Genomic DNA, 25,210 nt, shown 5'->3' on the forward strand with positions numbered 1-25,210 from the left:
TGGCACTGTCTCTCCTGAGATCATATAACTGTGTGACGTTGCATAATCCCGTAAGCAAAACAGCGGCAGTTTCACTATGCCCTTCTTAAAACAAATCAATTTTATCCAGAGAAAGAGAGCGCTGCTGCTATCTCTCTTCCTCTGGAGTTATATATGTTTGAAGGATGGGAGAGTGAAGTTGGGCGCTGAATAGCCACCAGGCTTGCGTGACGTCATACAGTTATGCGATCCTGGGAGAGACGGTGCTGACACTACTGGAACAGTTTTGTTTGAATTCAGGGAGCTTTCTCAAGTTAAGATCACATGTATTGCTAAGCTGAATTCTTAAAAACAAATTTGATTATTTACAGTGTAGTATTGAGTATTTTATAAAAGAATGGTATGTTTTACAAAGAGCAACCTACTTGCATTAAAAAATAAGCTATGTTTATAAAAAAAAATATAAAATCCTTTAAATGGGTACCTTACAAATGATGCATCAGTATGTATTTTAGCACAGCACTGAATATTGTAGTCCTAATTCTGTGCCTAAGAACCGTTTGCAAACACATACTGTAGGTCAAGCTATTTTTTGTCCTGATATCCTTTACTTTGAGTGTTTTTTTGTTTTTTTTTAATGTTACCATTTATTCATAAAGTATCAGTGTTTCTTATTATATCCTTGGAATTTATGTGATGGAGCACGTTATTTTGGGAACTAAAATTTAATTTAATACACTATTTACAGACAATAAACCATAAAACTCTGTAAAATATTTATAAGAAAAACATGTATTGCTTGTTTTATAGCATATTAAAATTATGTATTTATTAAAAATGTAGACCAGAAATTACCTGGAATAAAAAATATTACTGTGTGGACACAAAGAACATTACAAGACATGAGGAAGGATTGGAATTATTTCAACAATTTATTCAAGGAAAAACATGTTATGTTTTAAGACTGCTCCAAGTGGAAAACTCTTATTGAAGTGGGAATCGAATTCTTATTGAAATTTCAATAAATAAAGCTATCAAAATTCTTCATTGCGTAAGTTACTAGAACACCTGCATTTTATTGCAAGACTTTCCTAAAGACACTTCATTTTGAAGCCTTGTTATGAGATGATAACTTTGGAGCTCTTAGAAAGTTACATTGCTCTTGAGAGTTTGGTTTTATCTATTAAAAAACAGACAAAATTTGCGAAAAGCATTTAGGTTAGGGGTACATGTGCAGAAGGCGACTGAACATGCATGGAAATCATTTCTTTTGATCCTTATGGAAAATATAAGGAAATAAGTTTGTGATTATCACAAAATTTAGACATTTTATATCTCTAGTCCAAAGGCTGACTGGATTTAATGAGCTCTTGTGCATGACATATATTTGAGCCTCCTTCCTAACTAGAAGAAAGACAACATCTGTCTATATGCCCTTTAAAGGTGGGTAATGCTTTATTTTGGAAAAATCAATTATTGGCCAAAGTTTCATAAAGCTGTCTTTTCCTACCTGTCCTCTAGACTTAAGGGTGCTTTACACGCTGTGACATCGCTGACAATATATCGTCGGGGGTCACGTCATTAGTGGCGCACATCCGGTGTCGTTAGCGACATCGCAGAGTGTGACATCAAGGAGCGACGATCAACAAGCGCAAAAACGTGAAAAATCGTTGCTGGTTGACACGTTGCTCCTTTTTCAAATATCATTGCTGCTGCAGGTACAATGTTGTTCGTCGTTCCTGCGGCAGCACACATTGCTGTGTGTGACACCGCAGGAATGACGAATATCTCCTTACCTGCGTCCACCGGCAATGAGGAAGGAAGGAGGTGGGCGGCATGTTCCAGCCGCTCTCTCCGCCCCTCCTCTGCTATTGGTCGGCTGACATGTGACATCGCTGTGACGCTACACGCACCGCCCCCTTAGAAAGGAGGTGGATCGTCGGCCAGAGCGACATTGCAGGGAAGGTAAGTCCGTGTGACGGGTGTTAGCGATGTTGTGCGCCACAGACAGCGATTTGCCCATGACGCACAACCGACGGGGGTGGGTACCCTCGCTAGCGATATTGATAGCAATATAGCAGCGTGTAAAGTACCCTTTACTGAAACAAATCCAAAGATGAGTGACATAAGATGACTAGCTTTAAAAAAAAAAAAAATCATTTTGCTATATTTTGTGTTTTTGTGTCTGTGAGTATGCCACAATGTAAAATGTTACAGAAATCTAGCTGGGAAATATATACTGTGTCTTTCGGACTTTAAAGCACACCTGACTATATGTTGAATCCAAGATCACCAACAGAAAGCAGGAAAAAAAATATTAATATTAAAACTACTGTGAGGCTTCCTTCACTAAATGTAATGGGAACACTCAAATGGCACACAGGAACAATTTTCGATTCAAACAGTTCAGTTGGTTTATTAACACACATAAACCAACAGCAACAATGTTATGTTGCTGCAGCAACATAACAGAGGCCTTATTGCAGCTTTAAAGAAACACAAACAAGGTATATGACACAGTCTGTTTGATCAGCAGGTACACTCGCTTTGGCTACAACACCACAAATGTTTTATAGTGAAAGTATTGCAACAGTCACTCACTGACCTCAGTCAGTACAAAACCCCTTTTGTGCGGTTAGCTTCCAGCAGCTATGCTGCTCACACTGACTCCTTTCAGACCACAGCTTTGGAAGCTTGCTTCTTCCCATCACAGCACTCCCGCTATTAGGGAATGTGTCTCTAAGCACAGCCAGTCTATCCTGGCTTTCCTTTCACCTCAAGTGTCTTCCAGGAAGTTTGAAGCTCCCAAACACAGTGAACCCACTATCCCCTCCAGTATCTTCCAGGAGATCTGCAGCTTTCAAACACAGGGAACCCATGTGGTCAGACAGTCTTATTATAACACCCTGGACACTGGAGGTATGTGACTAGCCAGACTTGCCCACACTTCTGACTATTCTTAAACCTGGCCCAGCAAACATTAAGAACACTTGTGGAACTACAAGTCCCAGAGTAAAGATTCCAGATTTACATTGCACAGGACCTCTGCCTCTGTGATACATATTGGCTATTCACTATATAGCCAGTCGCTACCTTACACTACCCTTGTGATGTAAAGAAATGGTGAGTGCAAATATAACTAATGTGCGTTGTCTATGGAGGAGAGTAATGATTTCATTCCAAAGCATAGAAGTATATTAGGAGGGTTGTACCAAATAAAATAAAGGGCTATATATTCTGTCCCCAAGAGTGATATAACTAGGCCCCAATACACTTCACTTTGCTTGTCTTGTACCGGAGTGCAAACAGAGCACGAGTCCATTTTTTGTGGAATCAGAGGATGATCTCACCTCTCCGGCTGCCATCTCCGCCCGACACTGGATTCCGACTCAGTGCGCATGACCCCGGAGTTCCGGTCATGTGCACTATGAAGACTGGTGTACGCATCCTGGCTTCAAACTCAAGTAGTGCGCATAACCAAAACTCCTGGGTCATGCACACTGAGCCGAAATCTAGCGTCTGACATGATGGAAGAGGAGAGGTGAGTGAGATCATCCTCTGACACTGCACATTCATTAGCATGTAAGCACGCCCACAGGGGTGTACAAACATGCTAATGGAATCGACTAGCCAGGGGATCTAACGCCATTCGCATATGGTAAAAGATCTTTAGAAATATACTTTTCTAAAGATCTCTTTATCTATGCTAGTGTATACAGGGACCGTTAGGCAGGGATTAGCAATGTGCATCCAGAACTGCTTGTGGTTCTAGGTGCATATTGGATCTGACAGGTTCCCTTTAAGGATTTTCACTACTGTTTGCACAATGGATGAATATATCACTGGAGATAAGAGTACAACCAAGGTCTAAGAGCCATGTGCTGGAAATGCGTCTGGTGTGCGGTTTAAAAAACCTTTGAATTTTTCCTGACTCAGATATGGTATACTTTTGAGGCTTATCTTTATCACAATACAAATATTCTTTGTATTTTAAAAATGTTTTTCATTAAAGCTGTGTTTTCATGGAAATGTGAAGCTGGATCATTCCTTGTTTACCAAAGAGTACAAGTTTACAGTGTGCAGAAGTAGGCCAAACTGAAATTCAGATGGGCTGTGCCATCAGTAGTTTGCATAGACTGCAACTCTTCTAACAGTAGCATTATTACTGTCTAGTGTCCTGGTCATAATATTATATGGTTTTTGTAGAGGTGGGAAAATGTGAGGAGGGTGATGAAAAAGTAAGTGAATAATGTCTGTTACATTCTGCAGGGAAAAGTCATGGACTATTGGAAAATAAAAGGTGAATGAAAATGAATAGAGAAAAAAAGCAACTGTGAGACAAAGAATTTATCTTTTCAGTGTACACATATATAGTCTGCAGTAAACTGGTGTAAAACTGATACATACTATTACAAATGAAGTTTGGGTTCGGCGGGTTCAGTTTGGGACCCAGACTTGACCTGAACCCCATTGGAAGTCACTGATTGGACAATTCAGCTCTCCACCCACATACAGTCAGTCATAAACAGAACACTTCTGGGTGAGGGAGGGCAGGGTTTTTTCTTTTCTTTTTTTTATTTGGTGCACATTACATCCAATCATGCTGTTACCCCCAGTCTGCGTCTTCAAACACTGCAATCTGCTCGCAATAGACCAAATGTACGTGAGTACACTGATGCTCGCTTGAGTGGTTTGCATATGTAAAGTACAGACACTCTAACACTGATTTTTTTTTTGTAAAGTCCATGTTCGGTACGAACACTGAACTTTATTTAATGGGTTAGTTCATTAGATATATCACTCCTACATGCTAGCAAAAATCAGTTTTGGTCTGGTGGTATTATTGGTCACTTATGTTCTAGTATTGACGGTAATATTGTTCTTGGTAATGATCAGTATGGTGGCAGTAATCCGTCAATTTGTGGTGGTATAATGTGGTCATATTCTGACAGCATTATAGCTATCTTATTGTAATATTTATCTTGCAGTAAATCTTATTTTCATCCACATCGGTCAAGGTTATACAATGCCTTGTGAAAGTATTTGGCTCCCTTGAATTTTTCAACCTTTTCCCACATTTCAGGCTTCAAACATAAAGATTAAAATTTTATTGTTATAGTGAAGAATCAACAACAAGTGGGACAATGTAACATATCATGGCTCCCTTGTTGCAAAGAATGATGTGGTCTCCCATTCCTTGCCTGCCATGAGCCCTCCTGCTCAGCAGCGCCGAAGGGCCAGGAGACTACATAATGTGCAGAGGATAGCTACTCAGGGAAACAGCAAGAATCTCGTTATCCCTGCATCTTGTGAAGCCACAGATCCCGCCTCTATGTCTCAGAGGCAGGAGAACGAGCATGTGCACCACGTGACAGATTTTGATTCGCCCACTGACATCACATGGCTTGATGACGAGGCTGGTGATGTGGGGAACCATGATTGGCCAGGCTGGGACATCGTGGATCCCGATTGAATCAAATCCATCGTCTCTGCCTTGCGCCCTCCTTTAGGTGGAGCTGCGCCTCCTTAACAACCCCGCTTTCCAATATGGCGGTGCGCGACCGTCCTCTTTTGTTGGATGACTGGCAGCGTGCTGCTACGCCACTGTACAGGCATTATTGTCTTCTTGTGGGCTTTTCCCTTGCTGCTCTGGCAGCGCCTTGTTTTGCAGGTCGTGTCCCTGCCTTTGGTAAGCTCCTCGGGACCTCCTCGGACTCACCTTGTTAGTGAAGAACACGTGCGCGGGCACCGCTGTGCTACTCTCGTGCCACGTTTCCGTGACTTCCGTTTGGGCACACGTGCGTGGGCGCCACTGTGCTTCTTCGTGCAACAAGTGCATCGAGCTATAAGCCCCTTCCCATACAACCCTCATGGGATAGGGTGAGCCGGTGTACACAGATCGTCTGTTATGTAACAAAACCCGCTCACTCTCTAACGATCATAGCAGCGGTCCTCTACACCGCACAGTGGACCTTGACCGGCGGAAGCTGCCTCTTCACCATCTTGGCACACTTCCCCGGGTCCCCCTCGTAACATTACGGTCGCGCTCAAAGGTCTGGCTATGGCTGGAGAGCAGCAGCAGTTGTTGCGTTATGTGCAGCATTTGGAGTCATGGCTGGCAGCAGTGGAGCAGCCCTGCCCCAATAAGGCTGCTCTGGCGACAGTTGCCACCCAGGCGGCCACTCAGGATGTGGCATTGGGCGGAAGCTCACCTCGCCTTGCGCTTCCAGAGCGTTTTAGCGGTGATAGCTCCGAGTGCCGTGGTTTTATAAATCATGTTACCACCTACTTGGAGCTATCCGCTACCCACTATGCTACTGAGAGGGCGAGGGTAGCCTTCGTCCAGTCCCTGCTTACAGGCAAAGCACTGAAGTTGTCCACGCCCTTGTGGGAGCGTGGAGATCGGGTGGTGAATAACCTCACAGCTTATCTTGGGGCCATGAGAACAGTGTTCCCTGGGCCTCAAGTCACCCACGACTCCGCGCTGCGGATCCTACGCCTTCAGTAAGGGTCTGCCTCAGTCGGGGATTTTGCAGTACGTTTCAGGACACTCACCGCAGAGCTGGACTGTCCAGATAAGGTCCTTGTCCCTGTGTTCTGGGAGGGCCTGGCAGGGTTCGTCAAAGACACACTGGCCACGCGTGAGGTGCCTGCTACCTTAGAGGCCTTGATTCAATTTGCCTCCCGCATTGATATCCGCCAGATGGAGCGGAGGCTTATGGTCTTTTCGGCACCCACATCTACCCGGCACAAAAAGCGTCTGGTCCCTACTTTCCACCAGACAGGTCTCCCAGCCAGCTCTGTAGATGACTCCGTGGAGTCAATGGAGGTGTCCAAAGCAGCCACAGGTCCTCGACCTTCTGTCCTCTGCTTTTCCTGTGGGCAGAGGGGACACATAGCTACCCGATGTCCTAAAACCATCCGGAAAAGGCAGCATCTAGTTTCCGTCAGAGAGGGGACTCTAGATGCTGCATCTCCCTCTAGGTTGACCATCAACACCCAGTTGCAATTCGACACTACTGTCTTTTTTGCCCTGGCTTACTTGGACTCGGGCGCTGATGGCAACTTCATTTCGACTTCCCTGGCAATTCAGTACTCAGTTCCCTTGGTTTTGTTGCCTAAACCAATTAAGATCCGGGTAGTCAACGGATCCATGCTTGCTGATCCCATTACCCAGACCACCATTCCTCTCAGGATGGACATACCACCAGGACACCATGAGCAGGTGTCATTCATGGTGCTTCCAGAGGGGACGGATGAGATCTTACTGGGCCTCCCCTGATTGAGACAGCATGCTCCTATGCTCAACTGGGCAACTGGGGAGATCTCGTCCTTGGCAGGTTCTTGTAGAGAACACCTCATGACCACCGGACTACCCACTACTATTGGGTCATTTGGACCCTCGGGGAAAAGAGGGGGGCTGGATTTACCGGTGCCTTATGAGGCCTACAGGGATGTCTTCTCCAAGAGGGCTGCAGATATTCTCCCCCCCACCGGCCATATGATTGCCGAATTGACCTGAAACCAGGCTCCGAGCCCCCTAGGGGCAGAGCTTATCCACTCTCTGCTCAAGAGACGGAGGCTATGTCCAAGTATATTCAGGAGAGCCTGGCGAAAGGGTTTATTCGCAAATCTGTATCACCGGCCGGTGCAGGGTTCTTTTTTGTGCAAAAAAAAGGAAGGGGATCTGCGCCCCTGTATCGATTACAGGGGATTAAATGCAATCACGATTAAGAACAAATACCCGTTGCCCCTCATTACGGAGTTGTTTGATCGATTTCGAGGGGCTAAGGTCTTCAAGAAGTTGGACCTATGATGGGCATACAATCTAGTGCGAGTCCGAAAAGGCGATGAGTGGAAGACCGCCTTCAACACCAGGGACGGTCACTACAAGTATCTCGTAATGCCCTTCGGACTCCAAGACTTCGTGAATGACATTTTTCGGGATTTGTATCTTTCCGTGGTTGCATACCTGGATGACATCCTCATTTTCTCTTCCGATCTTGCCACCCATCGGAAGGATGCTATCCTGGGCCCATGCCTCCAAGGTCAGGGATCACTTCATGGTCAGAAGTACCAGAGACCTAGTGGCCAGGCATTATTGGTGGCCGAGAGTAGCCCAGGACATACAGGAATATGTGGGAGCCTGCATGTCGTGTGCACGGAATAAGCTGTCCTGGGGGTTTTCTTCTCCCACTGCCGGTGCCGGATTGTCCTTGGGAAGTGGTGGGGATGGACTTCCTGGGAGATCTGCCCAAGTCAGCAGGGCACAGGGTCGTGTGGGTCATCACGGATCACTTTTCTATAATGGTCCACTTGGTGCCTCTCCCACGACTTGCGACGTCACGTGCCCTCGCCACCTTGTTCATTCGGCGTTTAATTAGGCTGCATGGCATGCCTGACAAGGTGGTGAGCGACCGGGGTCCCCAGTTCGCGTCTCGCTTCTGGAGAGAACTCTGTAAGCTCTTGCAGATAGAGCTTAACATCTCCTCTGCATACCATCCTGAGACCAATGGACTGGTGGAGAGGACCAATCAGACCCTGGTAACTTACCCCCGCCACTTCATCTCCGCGCACCACGACAACTGGGCTAACCTCCTTTCTTTGGCCGAATTTGCCATTAATAATGCGGTCCATGAGTCATCTGGCCAGATCCCGTTCCTGCTAAACAACGGACAACATCCCAGAATCCCGGTTCCGATGCCCATTACATCACCTGACCCTAGAGTGGAGGATTGGGCGACCGAGGCCGGGGAGATCTGGGATAACACCCAGGAGGCCCTTAAGAGGGCCAAGGACCGGATGGTGACGACTGTTGATGAGCACCGCCGCCCAGCACCATCTTTCGCCCCTGGCGACCTAGTGTGGCTGTCCTCTAAAAATATCAATCTACGGGTACAGGCAGCCAAGTTCGCCCCTAGGTACCTGGGGCCGATTAAAGTCTTAGAGCAGCTCAACCCGGTGGCATACTGGCTCCAGCTCCCTCCATGCTGGGCTATAGCCAATACCTTTCATGTGTCCCTTCTGAAACCCGTACAACTTAATAAATTCTCGGGGTCTTTGCCGGCCGAATCCGGCTTCTCATCCGACGACCCTGAGGTAGTGAAGGACGACCCTGAGATAGTGAAGCTGGTGGAGACAAAAGTCATACGGGACAGGAGGTACTACCTCGTGGAGTGGGCCGGTCGTGGCCCAGAGCATAGATCCTGGGAATTGGAGGATCATATCCGCATCCTGGGTTTGGTAGCGGCCTTCGAGCACCGTCAGGGGGGATGTTACACCTCGAGGCTCCCCTGTTGCAAGGAATGATGTGGTCTCCCATGCCTTGCCTGCCACGAGCCCTCCTGCTCAGCAGCGCCGAAGGTCCAGGAGACTACACAATGTGCAGAGGATAGCTACTCAGGGAAGCAGCAAGAATCTCGTTACCCATGCATCTTGTGAAGCCACAGATCCCGCCTCTATGTCTCAGAGGCAGGAGAATCAGCATGTGCACCACGTGACAGGTTTTGATTCGCCCACTGACATCACACGGCTTGATGACGAGGTTGGTGATGTGGTGAACCCTGATTGGCCGGGCTGGGACGTCGGGCTGGGACAACCCGCTCACTCTCTAACGACCATAGCAGCGGTCTTCTACACCGCACAGTTGACCTTGACTGGCGGAAGCTGCCTCTTCACCATCTTGGCATGCTTCCCCGGGGCCCCCTCGTAACATGACACTATTGTGAAGTTGAACGAAATTTATTGCTTATTTTAAACATTTTTTTAAAAAAAAGTAACTGAAAAGTGGAGCGTGCAATATTATTCGGCCCCTTTACTTTCAGTGCAGCAAACTCACTCCAGAAGTTCATTGAGAATCTCTGAATGATCCAATGTTGTCAAAATGACTGATGATGATAAATATAAGCCACCTGTGTGTAATCAAGTCTCCATATAAATTCACCTGCTTTGTGATAGTCTCAGTGTTCTGTTTAAAGTGCAGATAGCATCATGAAGACCAAGGAACAGAATAGGCAGGTCCATGATACTGCTGTGACAAAGTTTAAAGCCGGATTTGGTTACAAAAAGATTTTCAAAACTTTAAACATCCCAAGGAGCACTGTACAAGCGATCATATTGAAATGGAAGGAGTATCATACCACTGCAAATCTACCAAGACTAGGCCATCCATCCAAACTTTCATCTCAAACAAGGAGAAGACTGATCAGAGATGCAACCAAGAGGCCCATGATCACTCTGGATGAACTGCAGATATCTACAGCTGAGGTGAGAGAGCCTGTGCATAGGACAACAATAAGTCGTACACTGCACAAATCTGGCCTTTATGGAAGAGTGGCAAGAAGAAAGCCATAGCTCAAAGATAGCCATAAAGTGTTGTTTAGAGTTTGCCGCAAGACACCTGGGAGACACACCAAACGTGAAAGAAGATGCTTTGGTCAGATGAAACCAAAATCCAATTATTTGGGCACAAAGCCAAACGATATGTTTGGAGTAGAAGCAACACAGCTCATCACCCTGAACACTGCATCCCCACTGTCAAACATGGTGGTGGCAGCATCATGGTTTGGGCCTGCTGTTCTTCAGCAGTGACAGGGAAGATGGTTAAAATTGATGGGAAGATGGATGGAGCCAAATACAGGACTATTCTTGAAGAAAACCTGTTGGAGTCTGCAAAAGACCTGAGACTGGGATGGATATTTGTCTTCCAACAAGACAATGAACCCAAACAAAAAGCAAAATCTACAATGGAATCACAAATAAACGTATCCAGATGTATGAATGGCCAAGTCAAAGTCCAGAACTGAATCCAATCGAGAATCTGTGGAAAGAGCTGAGAACTGCTTTTCACAAAAATCCAATCTCATTCAGCTCGTTTGCAAAGGAAGAATGGGCAAGAATTTCAGTCTCTCGATGTGCAGAACTGATAGACACATACCCCAAGCGACTTGCAGCTGTAATTGCAGCAAAAGGTGGCGCTACAAAGTATTAACTTAAAGAGGACGACTAAAATTGTAAGCCCCCCTTTTGAGTTATTTATTTTTTAAAAAAGTTTAAAATAAGCAATACATTTCATTCAACTTCACAATTGTGTCCTACTTGTTGTTGATTCTTCACCATAACATTAACATTTTTATCTTTATGTTTGAAGACTGAAATGTGGGAAACGATTGAAAAATTCAAGGGAGCCAAATACTTTTGCAAGGCACTATATTTGTGATAGAGATTCACATTTGGGAAAGTAGTTGTATAAGTTTGACAATATATGCCTGTGTGTGCTTTCAAATGTCAGGGCTGAGTTTCAGTCCCAATCCAGCCCTGGCGGATGTTATTAAAGAATTACAAATGCCACATGGTAAGTGGGGAAAGAAGGGTCCTTCTTCAGGCTTTGCAATAGTTGACAAAAGTGTCAAGCTATGCTTCTAAGTGTAGGTTTTCCATATGGGATGTTTTACTTCAAAGATTAATACCTTTTGGTTTGAAATACTTTAAATATTGCATTCCTCAAATGTAATAAAATTCTTTATATTATTTCTGTATGTGCACATTGTAAACTACATATAAGTGAGCAGCTTCTAATTGATGCTAGCTTTGGCAAATGTAACTTAGCTGAAATCTGTATTATCTGCACATTGGTGCAGAAACCTTTACAAGTAGTAAAGCATGAATTACTCTTTTCATCAATGAATAAGGATCAGCAATTATATGGTATGTAAACGTTAAAAGTATTAACGATCGTATTCTAAAACTAATGATAGATGGCAAGCAATTTCCTATTTAATCTCTATTTAGTAATATAAGATTTTTTTAAGCACTATAGTGGAATATAAAATACATAAGGAATTATATTTTAGGCATCATTTGAATTAAGCTGCTTTATAATAATTACTAGTGATGAGCGAGTACTAAAAAGCTCGGGTGCTCGAGGCTCGGGCCGAGCATCCCAAGATACTCGTGTACTCGGCCCGAGCACCGAGCCCAATGTTATCCTATGGGAGACCCGAGTATTTTTGTGAAATGACCCCCGGCAGCATGTAGAAACCCTAAAAATGGCACAAAAGTCTCAGAAGAGTGCTCAAATGACATGGCAACAGCATGGGGAAGACCCCTTGAAGCATTTATCACTCAAATGTCACAGCTGTGAACAATTTTGTCCGCGTTTTACGCCATTTTTACGGACTCACCAGAAAACCTTCCAAAATGACACCAAAATGAATTTTCATGGCGGAAATGTTAAGGGCACATACCCAATAGTGAGATAGAGCTAATGTATGTTACTTTTTGAGATTAATACATGAAAGATTTTACGTAAAACATTGTGTGGCACTCCGATGTCCCTGAGAAGAGATAAAGGCCTCTGAGTCTAATGTGCCCATTTTGAGGAAGTGAGTCTTTGTAGTATTTTCCTTTGCCAGGGCAGTCCAAAATTGTAAGGTTCACCAATGCCCCTGCATACAGACATGCATGAGGGCCTGTAAACCTGAAGTGCCCATTGTAAGGAAGTGGGTCTATTGTAGTATAGCCCTTTGGCAGGGCAGCCAAAAATTGGGAGGCTCCACGTTGTAGACGTGCATGATGGCCTGTAAACCTGAAGTGCCCATTGTAAGGAAGTGGGTCTATTGTAGTATAGCCCTTTGGCAGGGCAGCCAAAAATTGGGAGGCTCCACGTTGTCCCTGGATAGAGACGTGCATGAGGGCCTCAAAACATTAAGTGTCCATTGTCAGGAAGTGGGTGTATTATAGTATAGCCCTTAGGCAGGGCAGCCAAAAATTGGGAGGCTCCACGTTGTCCCTGGATAGAGACGTGCATGAGGGCCTCAAAACATTAAGTGTCCATTGTCAGGAAGTGGGTGTATTATAGTATAGCCCTTAGGCAGAGCAGCCAAAAATTGGGAGGCTCCAGGTTGTCCCTGGATAGAGACGTGCATGAGGGCCTGTAAACCTGAAGTGCCTATTGTAAGGAAGTGGGTCTATTGTAGTATAGCCCTTTGGCAGGGCAGCCAAAAATTGGGAGGCTCCACGTTGTCCCCGGATAGAGACGTGCATGAGGGCCTCAAAACATTAAGTGTCCATTGTCAGGAAGTGGGTGTATTATAGTATAGCCCTTTGGCAGGGCAGCCAAAAATTGGGAGGCTCCACGTTGTCCCTGGATAGAGACGTGCATGATGGCCTCAAAACATTAAGTGTCCATTGTCAGGAAGTGGGTGTATTATAGTATAGCCCTTAGGCAGGGCAGCCAAAAATTGGGAGGCTCCACGTTGTCCCTGGATAGAGACGTGCATGAGGGCCTCAAAACATTGTTCCCATTGCAAAGGAGCGGGTCTCCTGTCGTTGTAATGTCCATTCTGCTAAGAATGGGCGAAAAAATTTACCACAGGGGGTATACCTGAAACAAAGGCCTAACTATTGTAACGGTTATCATGGTGGCGCATGAGGAGAAGGAGGAGCAGTCCAACGATTATCCAAAGTCCAGAAGTGTGTACCCATGGGTGTTACGAGGGGGACCCGGGGAAGCGTGCCAAGATGGGAAATGGACAGTTTCCGCCGGTCAAGGTCCACTGTGCGGTGTAAGGGACCGCCGCTATGGTGGGTGAAGAGTGAGCGGGTTGCTGCTAGCAATCGTCTGGAATGTCACAGACGATCTATGTACACCGATCTGCCCTAACCCGTGAGGGTTGTATGGCAGGGATCTCACGGCTCGGTGTACCTGTTGCACGGGGAAGCACAGAGGTGCCCACGCACGTGTGCCAGTGGAAGTCACGAGAATATGGCACGAGGGTAGCACAGAGGTGCCCACGCACGTGTGCTTACAATAACCAGGTGAGTCCGGTGGAGACTTGAGGAGCTCACCTGGGACAGGAACACGGCCTGTTGAAGGGGATACTGCCGGAGCAGCAAGGCAGGAACACGGCCTGCAAACGAGGTACTGCCTAAGCAGCAAGGGCAAAGCCCACAGAAAACAGTAATGCCTGAGCAGTGGCGTGGCAGCACGCTGCCAGACATCCAAACATAGAAGGACGGTCGCGCACCGCCATGATGGCAGGGGGAGCTTTTAAGGAGGTGTAGCTCCACCCAAGGGCGGGCGCAAGACGGGCGTGACCCAATCAGGGTTCGTGACGTCCTGGCCCAGTCAGTCAGGATTCAGCACATCACCAGCCTCGTCATGGGACCGTGTGATATCAGTGAGCGAATCAGAAGACGTCACGTGGAGCACATGCTCATCTTCCTGCCTCTGGGTCATAAAGGCGGGATCCTCGGTTTCACAATGTGCAGAGACATGGGAGGTCTTGCTGCTTCCCTGAGCATATATTCTTTGCACACTGCGCAACCTCCCAGAGCCTCTGTGATGCTGAGCAGGAGAGCTCGTGGCAGGCAAGGGATGGGAGACCGCTCCATTCCTTGCAAGTGGAGAACCACTAGGTGTCACCCTTCTGCTGAATCTCTGAGGAGGCAACTCCTGCAGACTGCACAGTCTCCCAGACCTTTGGCGCTGCTGAGCAGGAGGGCTCGTGGCAGACAAGGAATGAGGGACCACCGCATTCCTTGCAACAAGAGAGCCACGACGTGTAACATTACCCCCCCGTCTAGGGCTCCCCCCCGCCTGCGCTCAAAGGCTGCCACCAAACCCGGGGCGTGGACATGCTCCTCCAATTCCCAGGACCTATGCTCCGGGCCACGACCGACCCACTCCACGAGGAAGTACCTCTTGCCCTGTACAATTTTTGTTCTTACTAGCTTCGCTACTTCAGGGTCGTCGGACGAGAAGCAAACCTGGGACAGCAGAGACCCCGAGGTTTTAGGTTGTACGGGTTTCAGAAGAGATACATGAAAAGTATTAGAAATAGCCCAGCATGGAGGGAGCTGGAGTCGATATACCGCCGGGGTTACCTGCTCTATTACTGTAAACGGACCCAGGTACCTAGGAGCGAACTCGGCTGTCTGTACCGGAAGGTAGATATGTTTAAAAGACAGCCACACTAGGTCCCCAGGTGCGAAAGATGGCGCAGAGTGAAGAAGACCCGCAGGTCTCTGCCTGAACGGTTTATTATACGCATACGACGTACAGACTTGCATATTCTCCTGTACATCCTGGGCTACCTCCGGTCCCCAATAATGCCTGACCACAGGGTCTCTGGTCCTGTCGACCCTGAAGTGACCCCTGCCTTTGGAAGCACGATCCCATGACAGCACATCATTCCGTGGGTCAGGGGGAATGAGGGTCTTACCAGGTGGCACCTGGTCTAGGGAAACGGAAGTGACCCTCCTCACGCTGACCGGAGGTGGAACAAGACACTGTGTTTCTTCCGATGGTTTCGAACATCGGGTGTCTACATGTCCCCTCTGCCCACAGGTAAAGCAATCGACCGACGGCCGAGAACCTGTGGTAGAGGAGACCACTGTGGAGATTTCCATGGGCTCCACAGAATCGTCAATAGAGCTGGCTGGGAGACCAGTCTGGTGGGGAAGGGAAGTCAGAGGCTCTGTAGACCAGGAAGACGTGGGTGCCGAAGAGACCTCGAGCCTCCGCTCCGCGTGGCGGATGTCTATGCGAGAGGCAAGCCGAATCAAGGCCTCTAAGGTGGTCGGCACGTCACGCGTGGCCAGCGCGTCTTTGACGAACCCTGCCAGACCCTCCCAGAACACAGGGACCAGGACTTTATCTGGCCAGTCCAGCTCTGCGGCGAGTGTCCTGAATTGTACTGCAAAGTCCCCGACTGAAGTGGACCTTTGCCGAAGGCGTAGGAGCCGCAGCGCGGAGTCGTGGGTGACTTGAGGCCCGAGGAACACCTTTCTCATGGCCTCAAGATAAACTGGAAGGTGATTCACCACCCGATCTCCGTGCTCCCACAACGGCGTGGACCACTTTAGCGCTTTCCCTGTGAGCAGGGACTGGACGAAGGCTACCTTCGCCTTCTCAGTAGCGTAATCAGTCGCGGACAACTCCAAGTAGGTGGTAACCTGGTTTATGAAACCACGGCACTCAGAGCTGTCCCCGCTGAAGCGCTCTGGGAGCGCAAGGCGAGGAGACCTTCCACACAATTCCACCGCCTGAGTAGCCGCCTGGGTGGCGACTGTTGCTAGAGCAGCCTTATTGGGGGAAGACCGCTCCACTGCTGTCAATCGTGACTCCAACTGCTGCACATAACGCAGCAACTGCTGCTGCTCTTCCGCCATAGCCAGACCTTTGGCGCGACCGTAATGTTACGAGGGGGACCCGGGGAAGCGTGCCAAGATGGGAAAAGGACAGCTTCCGCCGGTCAAGGTCCACTGTGCGGTGTAAGGGACCGCCGCTATGGTGGGTGAAGGGTGAGCGGGTTGCTGCTAGCAATCGTCTGGAATGTCACAGACGATCTATGTACACCGATCTGCGCTAACCCATGAGGGTTGTATGGCAGGGATCTCACGGCTCGGTGTACCTGTTGCACGGGGAAGCACAGAGGTGCCCACGCACGTGTGCCAGTGGAAGTCACGAGAATATGGCACGAGGGTAGCACAGAGGTGCCCACGCACGTGTGCTTTCAATAACCAGGTGAGTCCGGTGGAGACTTGAGGAGCTCACCTGGGACAGGAACACGGCCTGTTGAAGGGGATACTGTCGGAGCAGCAAGGCAGGAACACGGCCTGCAAACGAGGTACTGCCTAAGCAGCAAGGGCAAAGCCCACAGAAGACAGTAATGCCTGAGCAGTGGCGTGGCAGCATGCTGCCAGACATCCAAACATAGATGGACGGTCGCGCACCGCCATGATGGCAGGGGGAGCTTTAAGGAGGTGTAGCTCCACCCAAGGGTGGGCGCGAGACGGGCGTGACCCAATCAGGGTTCGTGACGTCCTGGCCCAGCCAGTCAGGATTCAGCACATCACCAGCCTCGTCATGGGACCGTGTGATATCAGTAAGCGAATCAGAAGACGTCACGTGGAGCACATGCTCATCTTCCTGCCTCTGGGTCATAAAGGCGGGATCCTCGGTTTCACAATGTGCAGAGACATGGGAAGTCTTGCTGTATCCCTGAGCATCTATTCTTTGCACACTGCACAACCTCCCAGAGCCTCTGTGATGCTGAGCAGGAGAGTTCATGGTAGGCAAGGGATGGGAGACCGCTCCATTCCTTGCAAGTGGAGAACCACTAGGTGTCACCCTTCTGCTGAATCTCTGAGGAGGCAACTCCTGCAGACTGCACAGTCTCGCAGACATTTGGCGCTGCTGAGCAGGAGGGCTCGTGGCAGACAAGGAATGGGGGACCACTGCATTCCTTGCAACAAGAGAGCCACGACGTGTAACACATGGGTGAGTGGAGGTACATGGCAAATTCCCGTTACAAACTTTAAATTACGCTCTCATTTGCTGGTGGTGTGGTGAAGTCTGGCCCAATCCAACCCTTGTTCATCTTGATCAGAGTCAGCCTGTCAGCATTTTCAGTTGACAGGCGGGTGAATTTATCTGTAATGATTCCACCTGCGGCACTAAAAACACGCTCTGACAAAACGCTAGCGGCAGGGCAGGCCAGGACTTCCAAGGCGTAGAGAGCCAATTCATGCCACGTGTCCACCTTGGATACCCAATAATTGTAAGGCACAGAGGAATGTCGGAGTACAGTTGTTCGATCTGCAAGGTACTCCTTGAGCATCTGGGCAAACTTAGGATTTCTTGTGGCACTACCCCGCACCTCAGGGGCTGTGTTACGTGAGGGGCTGAGAAAACTGTCCCACATCTTAAAGACTGTTCCCCTACCTCTGGCGGATTGGACTTGTGCCTCTCTCGGCTGTACGCCTTGGTTGTCCACTGATTCCTGACCTATGCCGCTAGCGTTTTGTGAGGGGAATGCTTTGCCTACTTCCGTGACTATGGCCTTCCGGAACTGCTGCATTTTGGTTGACCTCTCCGCCTCGGGAATAAGAGACATAAAGTTCTCCTTGTAGCGTGGGTATAACAGTGTTACCAACCAGTAATGATTGTCGGCCAAGATGTTCTTAACGCGAGGGTCACGAGACAGGCAGCTTACCATAAAGTCAGCCATGTGCGCCAGACTCTTAACAGCCAGGACTTCAGTAGCCTCACCAACACGATGACTGAACATGCTGTCCTCCTCCTCCTCCTCCTCCTCCTCCTCCTCATCTACCCTGTCCTCTGGCCAGCCACGCTGAACCGAGGATATGACTGGTGTGCATGTCATATCCTCAATTTGGCCAGAGAGTTGCTCCATGTCTTCATCCTCCTCCTCGTCATAGTCCTCCACTGCACGTTGTGATGAGACGATGCTGGGCTGTGTGTTATCACCCACACCCACTACTGTTTCTTGCTGCAACTCATCGCGCTCCGCCTGCAATGCATCATGTTTGTTTTTGAGCAGAGACCGTTTTAGAAGGCAGAGTAGCGGTATGGTGACGCTAATAATGGCGTCATCACCACTCACCATCTTGGTGGAGTCCTCAAAGTTTTGGAGGATGGTACATAGGTCGGACATCCATCTCTACTCCTCAGGTGTTATGTGTGGAGTTTGACCCATTTCCCGACGGTTTAGGTGATGCAGGTACTCAACAACCGCCCTCTTCTGCTCACATATCCTGACCAACATGTGCAGAGTTGAATTCCAATGCGTGGGGACATCACACACCAGTCTGTGAGCCGGAAGATGCAAACGGCGCTGAAAGCCGGCAAGGCCGACTGAAGCAGTAGGTGACTTTCGAAAATGTGCAGACAGGCGGCGAACTTTTACCAGCAGATCAGACAGCTCTGGGTATGACTTTATAAACCGCTGAACCACGAGGTTGAGCACATGGGCCACGCATGGAACATGTGTCAGCTGGCCTCGCCTCAAAGCCGCCACCAGGTTCCGGCCATTGTCACACACGACCTTTCCTGGCTTTAGGTTCAGAGGTGTGAGCCAGTGATCTGCCTGCTGTTTCAGAGCTGTCCACACCTCTTCTGCATTGTGGGGTTTGTCACCTATGCAGATTAGCTTCAGCACAGCCTGTTGCCGCTTCGCCGAGGCAGTGCTGCAGTGCTTCCAGCTTGGGACTGGTGTGGAGTGTAAAGTGGATGAGGATGCGCAGGAGGAGGAGGAGGCTGAAGAGCATGACATTCCGGAGCTGTAGAGTGTGGGTGAAACCCTGACTGAGGTAGGGCCTGCAAACCTTGGTGTGGGAAGGATGTGTTCCGTCCCTCGCTCAGACTGGGTCCCAGCTTCCACAATATTAACCCAGTGTGCCGTCAACGAGATGTAGCGGCCTTGCCCACAAGCACTTGTCCACGTGTCTGTGGTTAGGTGGACTTTGAGTGAAACAGCGTTGTTCAGGGCACGTGTGATGTTTTGTGACACGTGGTTATGCAACGCGGGGACGGCACACCGGGAGAAATAGTGGCGGCTGGGGACCGAGTAACGTGGGACAGCTGCCGCCATCAGGTCGCGGAATGCTTCTGTCTCCACCAGCCTAAAAGGCAACATTTCCAGCGCAAGCAGTCGCGAAATGTTTGCATTTAGAACTGTGGCATGTGGGGCGTTGGCAGTGTATTTGCGCCTGCGTTCAAAGGTTTGCTGAATGGATAACTGAACGCTGTGCTGGGACAAGGATGTGCTTGATGATGGTGTTATTTCTGCGTAGGCAACTGCAGGTGCAGGACCGGAGGAGGCTTGTTCGCAGGCAGCATGGACAGGGGATTGGCTCGCATGCACAACCAGCGAAGATGTAGCAGTGACATCAGCAAGCACTGCTCCTCGACTCTGTTGTACTTCCCACAAAGTCGGGTGCTTGGCTGACATGTGCCTGATCATGCTGGTGGTGGTCAGGCTGCTAGTTTTGGTACCCCTGCTGATGCTGGCACGGCAGGTGTTGCAAATGGCCTTTTTAGAATCATCTGGAGCCAACTTAAAAAACTGCCAGACTCGGGAAGACCTAACATTTGTACAGGCACCTTGTGTCGTGTTGTTGTTCCGGGGAACGGTTGCCTGACTTCTGCCTGGAGCCACCACCCTCCTTCTTACTGCCTGTTGGGATGCTACACCTCTCTCCCCCTGTGCACTGCTGTCCTCGCTCTGCATATCCTCCTGCCAGGTTGGGTCAGTTACTGGATCATCCACCACGTCGTCTTCCTCTTCCGCACCCTGCTCCTCCTCCTGACTTCCTGACAATTGTGTCTCATCATCGTCCACCCCTTGTTGAGACACGTTGCCAACTTCGTGAGAACGTGGCTGCTCAAATATTTGGGCATCTGTACATACGATCTCCTCATGACCCACTTCAACATGAGCTGGCGAGAGGCCAGAATGTGCGAATTGAAACGTGAAAAGCTCTTCCGAGTGTCCAAGTGTGGGATCATTAATGTCCGAGGACGTGTACTCAGCCTTGTGGTAGGAAGGAGGATCAGGTTCTGAAATGTGCGGTGCAGTATCACGGCTACTGACACTTGACCGTGTGGAAGACAGAGTGTTTGTGGTGGTGCCAATCTGACTGGAAGCATTATCCGCTATCCAACTAACAACCTGTTGACACTGGTCTTGGTTCAAGAGCGGTGTACTGCTGTGGTCCCCAAGAATTTGGGACAGGACGTGCGAGCGACTAGATGTGGCCCTTTGTTGTGGCGAAATTAGAGCTTGCCCACGACCTCGGCCTCTGCCTGCACCACCATCACGTCCACTTCCTTGTTCCTTGCCAACGCCCTTGCGCATTTTGCAATGCTGTGCTGACATGTATTATACACTACACTTGTGCGTTATATAATAGTTTGTGAAAAACGCACACAAGTGCACCTGTACGCTGCCACCGACAGGCACACACGTGCGGTTTTTAAATGCAAGCACGGACGCACTAAGAACCTAACAGGTTTTTAGGAGCAAAAATTAGTGAGAAGTCTGACACTATCAGCCACTGCTGACTGACGTGTATTATACACTACACTTGTGCGTTATATAATAGTTTGTGAAAAACGCACACAAGTGCACCTGTACGCTGCCACCGACAGGCACACACGTGCGGTTTTTAAATGCAAGCACGGACGCACTAAGAACCTAACAGGTTTTTAGGAGCAAAAATTACTGAGAAGTCTGACACTATCAGCCACTGCTGACTGACGTGTATTATACACTACACTTGTGCGTTATATAATAGTTTGTGAAAAACGCACACAAGTGCACCTGTACGCTGCCACCGACAGGCACACACGTGCGGTTTTTAAATGCAAGCACGGATGCACTAAGAACCTTACAGGTTTTTAGGAGCAAAAATTAGTGAGAAGTCTGACACTATCAGCCACTGCTGACTGACGTGTATTATACACTACACTTGTGCGTTATATAATAGTTTGTGAAAAACGCACACAAGTGCACCTGTACGCTGCCACCGACAGGCACACACGTGCGGTTTTTAAATGCAAGCACGGACGCACTAAGAACCTAACAGGTTTTTAGGAGCAAAAATTACTGAGAAGTCTGACACTATCTGGACTGTTTTAGACTGTGTACACCAGCCCCAGATATGATGAAGGCTGGTATACGGTCACCCCTAGGAATGGCTATATACCCTGCCTGCCTGCCTGCCTGTATACTGCTACAATAGTCCTGACAAGGACTCTTCTGGTCACTAGCCTGTATTCCGACCTGGCTATACCCTGCCTGTATATAGCAACAATAGTCCTGAGAAGGACTCTGCTACTGTACTCCGACCTGGATATACCCTGACTGCCTGTATACAACTAGAATAGTCCTGAGAAGGACTTCTGGTCACACTGTTTGCAGCCCTGCTACGGAAATAGCTATAAAGGGCCGCAAACCTTTCCCTGAAGCAGCGACCCTCTCCCTGCACTGACTGTCTGGATGGCTGTGAGCAGAGCACAGCGCGCCCGCCGGTATAAAGGCTCGGTCACGCTGTGCGGGCCGGCCAATCACTGCAATTCCACAACTAACAGGGCTGTTGCATTGCAGTGGTCTGCCAGCCAATCCCTGCATGAGGGCTGGCTCTCAAAAGAGCGCCAACATGCAGGGATGAAGACCACGAGTACAGCACGAGTATCGCGAGATTACTCGGTCCCCGCCGAGTAGCCCGAGTACAGTGATACTCGTGCGAGTACCAAGTAGTAACAAGCATACTCGCTCATCACTAATAATTACACATTGATAAATTCAAAGAAAATTTGGAATCCTCATTTAAGATAACTTGTTCACACTGCACAATTCTCAGAGAAAGGCCTGATAAACATGATAGAATTTTTTTATCTGATATGGATTTCTTTTGAAAACTACAATATATTGGTTGTGACATACCTACATCATCTTTAAAGCAGAAAACACTTAAGGGAATGGTTTTTTGTGTGCAGCAACTCAATTCAAAGTTTTTATAAAAAAAAAAAAGACCTGGTCGGTGGGAGCACCATACGTCAGATCCATTCCCTTTCAATAGTATCTATTAGTAATATAGATTTCTGATCTGGGGGAGACCAGCCAGAGAAAACACTGCTGGTAGCTAGCAAAGGCGCTCAACACAGTGAAATCCTAGGTGCATTGCTCCACGGACCTTTATTGATTTGCGTACTTCCCAGGGGGAAATGCACCTAGGATTTCCCTGTGTTGAGGCCCTTTGCTGGCTCCCGGCAGTGTTTTCTCTGGCTGGTCTTCCCTAGATCAGTGATTGTTTTGTTTTGCTGGTCTACGAGGCATTCCTCCCACCTAGCCAAAATCCTACTCCACACTCATGAGGGGCAATACCCCGAATTAGCTGTCTGTGGATGGATACCTGGCCTTGGTATTTCCCTTGTCATATCTTTAAACTCATCAAAGAGTTGGATATTGACTAAAAGGGCCACTTAATATGGTGGTTATGGTGGTCTCCTTAAAAAGAGCCACTCCTTGGCTAGGTCTTTACAGGAGGGATATCTGGTTATTTTCTGTGTCGAGACTTCTAACAGAGGCTCCACGGACTTTTATTGATGAGTAATATAGATTTGGCCTTTTTATTTAGCAAAAGAAAAGGCAGCTCCAGAATAAAAAAAATATATCAGAAAGTTAAGTGCTTAAATAAGTCCCTAATATCCACAAAGAGAGGCTGAGGAGGATTGTGGGTTCCTGCTTTGCATACCAAGATCCCACAACCTGGAGGTTCTTTTCTAGCAGAAGTCAGGCCCTTTCAGGGGATGTTAGAGACCTGTGTAAGTGCTTTTCTTAACAAAATTTAGAAAAGTCACTAATCTATAGTTACATTGCAGGAGAGGAGTTAACTCCTAAAATCCTAGTCAGCTCTCTTTGACCCATTGATTTTTATGTAGCAGTCATCTTTTCACTTCTCTCCTATTTCCCCTCTCTCTCAGCTCATAATGAGTTGCTTTTATCAGTCCTGTGCCATTTAAGCCAGAAAACTGGAGAATAAAGTTATTGCCTAAATTTGTTTTTGTTTTTGAAGTTTATACACCAACCCTCAAGTTTTTTTTAAACAGTGGTTAGTGTAAATAATCTCAGACCACCAGATTTAATAACTGATGTGAAAGTGGTATAGCTGGAAATGAGCAACTTATAGATATACTAAATATATTAACAGGTGTGTACTTCTTCATGAATTTGGAACATTTTATTCAAAGTGGATTTTAATTAAAGTGAATGTCACTTTTTTTGTTATAATTATTGATTTAAAAGCATTTATTTTTAAAACAAAATAAAATTTACTGTTTTAGCAATTTTTTTTTTGCAGCTGCTGGAGGCTGCCTTTTCTATTTACTTTTGTGTAGCTGTATGAGCACCACACTTACACACAGCAAATATAGCAGCTTCATGCCATAGGAGACACATCTCCTCAGTTGTCAACTGTGCATGCTTCTTTGGGCTGTCAAGTCTAAAGCTGTGGGGGGAAAGAAGAACCATTTTATTATGGACCACCACTGAGCTATGTTTTCCCCTTGTCACTATTTATTCAGTGTTCGGTGACGGTGGTGAGATGAGCTCCAGGGCATCGGTGTGAAGATGGTCAAGAGCAGCATCAATGAAATTAGGTCTAGGGCAATGGTGGTTAGCACAGGTCGGAAGCCTGGCATTGTTTTGCTAATGCTATACCACCAATTGTGGTCATCGCTTTGCTCATCGCTCGAAGAACTTCTAACCACAGCCCTTCTCTGAGAGGTAGGAACAGATTAATTGGCATTTGTAGTATAATACCAGGCTGCTCAACCTGTGCTAACTGGCATTTTTACTGCTGCAGTGTTCAGAGCTCTGCCATATAATCTTAATGCTGCTATGCTCTAAGCACTGAACACTTCGGGTATGTGCCCACGATCAGGACTCACTAAGTCCTGGACACAGTGGGTCCTGACCTGCAGGGCCGGGAGTCTCCTCCACAGGAGAACACAGGAGACCGCAGCTGTTTGTACCCACGATCAAGGTTCAGTGCATCGCAGTCTCTCACTTGTGTTCTTCCTATGGAGGATGCAAGCGACTTTGCAGCAAAAAATTGACATGCTGTGGTCTGGAAAGACGCACCGCAGGTCAGTGTTTGCTGCGAAAAAAGAAGTATAGTGAGTACGGGATTTCTAAAAATCCCATCCACTATGCTTGTACTATACAACACTGCATTTTGGACGCAGCTGAAGCATGCTGCATCCAAAACGCAGCAAACACTGATCATGGGAACACACCCTTACTCTGCTCTGCTGTGTCAGTTTAAAACTTCATTCATATATCTTTGATACATGGACATCTTAATGAGGTTTTGGTGAATGTGGATTTACTGCTGCATCTCCAGAGAGCATCAGAAGAGGTTAGATGTCACTGGCAACAGTGCTCTACATCATTAACTTCAATGCACAGAGCACAGTAACCAGTGACAAAGTAACTCCTTCTGCAGTGTTTTGCATACGTAGCAGTGAAACCTCATTTAGACCTCCTTGCACAACAGGCATTTGTATGAAGCTTTACACTGACATAACATAGCTCCATTATAGTTCAGTGCAAGGTCTCGAAGGTGCCAATAAATAAAATAAAAAAGTAAAAATAAAATTTCAATTACTCATCTTCACCCACATCAAATAAAATAATTTGATTTTGTACTGTCAGCAGTGCTTTTTTTGTGGTGGTACATGCCGGTACGGCGTACCGGTAAATCTGAAGAGTGCTGAGGATAAGCACCTCTGGCTCTGTCCACATGGCTAATTTGTAAATTTGCTATATCATCAGCCATTGGCTGGAGCAGGGTGACCTCTGTGTCTCCCCCCCCCTCCGATCTGATTGGCGCTAGCATCCATGTGACACTATCCCTCCAA

The sequence above is a fragment of the Anomaloglossus baeobatrachus genome, chromosome 4 (genome assembly GCF_048569485.1).
Source record: "Anomaloglossus baeobatrachus isolate aAnoBae1 chromosome 4, aAnoBae1.hap1, whole genome shotgun sequence".
NCBI lineage: Eukaryota > Metazoa > Chordata > Amphibia > Anura > Aromobatidae > Anomaloglossus > Anomaloglossus baeobatrachus.